The following is a 2,069-nucleotide window of genomic DNA, read 5'->3' on the forward strand; positions in this document are numbered from 1 at the left end:
TACATCTTCCAAGTACATTAAATGTTCTTGAAAACTGATAGTCCTTTCTTATGGGCTTTATTCATTTGTTTGATGGTTATGTCTTGTGGCTGAGAAAGAGAGAACCTCCAGCTTTACAAATAATTTAATTTTTAATGAAACATTTCAGTAAATAATTTACTGAAATATTTATTGTTCCATCTCAACAAAATCTTTTCCAGATTCTACATCTCCCAGGTTCCATAATAAAGATTCTGACTGGGTGTAAATCATTTTGCTGCACTGATGCTGCAAGAAGCTACTTCATGCATGCATCAATTCCTGCTGCATCACTGCAGGTTCAGTGGCAGAGGGGAGGTACAATGCAACTTTGTGGACTCCTATTGAGTCCCTGTGTTAGAAAACTGAAAGATTCTAGAATTTTGCCAACAATACTGAAGGTGGCACTACTACAGTGATTGTACAATCAGCATTTTACAGTATGTTGTCTTTGTAAATAGCTACCAGGATGTAGCTCTGCCAGATTTCAGATTCCCACAAAAATACTAACCCAGCAAACAGGCTAGTATATAGAAGAAAAGGCAAGAAGGAGCAACCGTTCAGAGCATCCAAAGGAGCATCTGTACCTGTAGGGCCATTCCGACCTAGGAATGGGGCCATAGTATGGGTCCTTGTGGACTGAAGAGTCTTCCCTCTGGACCCAAAGATCCCTTCCCCAATGCCCCTTATACGCAAACAGACCACCAGCAGGTGTGAATCCTACCATGCTCCAGAAGTCTTAGTGGCCCACGGAAAAAGGCCAGCTGCCTGCTAATGTGCCAGAACCAATGAATTCATCACAGCCAGTGAATGAGTCCATTGAGCAGAATTGGAGACCCTGCTGCCAGTAGGGGCTTTCTCGAACCACTCCAAACAGCTTGCTCCAAGCTCAGGCACTCAGGATTTAGGGAGGGAGTTGGGGCTTTCTGTCTCATTTCTGTATAAATAAACTAATGCATGACGAGAAGAGAGGCAGTGGGGAAGGAGACAGCTTAGTATGCATCTCACTCAGCACTCCATCTTTGCAAAAAATCCCATCCTAGTCCCAGGGCTCGTCACCTTGTCCCACACCTCTTCCCCTTCTCTGGTGCCACGAGGTATCAGTATCCCCGTGCCTTTGGCTCTTTGCAGGTCCTGGTGATGCTGTCTTGTCCAGCCTTGCGTGGGCCCAGGTGAATAAATGATCTCTATTTCAGGGAAGGATGTGGTTTCAGAAGCTTGTTCCTCTCACCCTGTTGGTTTGTGTTACTGCTTTCTTTTTCCTCTCACCCCCCCTACCCCGCACATTCCCTTTCTCTCTGCCTTGCCAAAACTCCTGGAAAACAGTGCCACAGTCAATTACAGAGGCAAGGAGGAGAGTTCATTAATATTGAACTCAAGCTCTGAGCCAGGTGGAGAAAGACAAGGAGGAAATTGTATGTGAGAAACTTGTAGGCCACCTAAATTGAGCAACTGGATGTGTGTGTTTACACTCCTCTATTCACCCCTCTTAGCCCTCACAGGCCATGCCTTTCAGGAACTATGTTGGAGAAAGAGCTCCACTGAAGATGGTAGAGCAGCTCAGCCCACCCAGGCCCAAGGCAACAATCTGGGACTGAAATGGAACCTGTGTGTCTGCGGGACTCAGAATAGAAGGCAGTTTGCCACCAGCCCAGGAATAGAAATACTATCGAAGCTCCTGCCGGCGCCATGAAACCTGCCCCCTGTGCACAGATGTGAAGTATTGATTTTGGCAACAGAGATCCTTTGCCTTTTTGTGCTTGTAAAGAGTGAAATGGAACAGAAAAACCAGTATGGCCCTCTCAGTGTGATAAAACAGGACATAAAATGACACCGAAAAATAGGTATACTTAAGAAAAAGGAATCCATGGGGGAGGGAAGAGGAAATCCAATGACGTGATGCTCAAAATGTCTTGGAATGTTGAATATTTGTGTTTCCTCAGTATACAAAACAGACGTTCATTTTTTATTCTTATTAAATCAGATATTTTCATCTCCCACCCCACCCCTAAACTTCTTAACTGTAAAAACCGAAGTGCTTTTGAAGCGTA

This window comes from Python bivittatus, unplaced genomic scaffold (genome assembly GCF_059951505.1).
Source record: "Python bivittatus isolate LINGU-HERP-01145 unplaced genomic scaffold, Pbiv_v1 ctg000080_np1212, whole genome shotgun sequence".
Lineage (NCBI taxonomy): Eukaryota > Metazoa > Chordata > Lepidosauria > Squamata > Pythonidae > Python > Python bivittatus.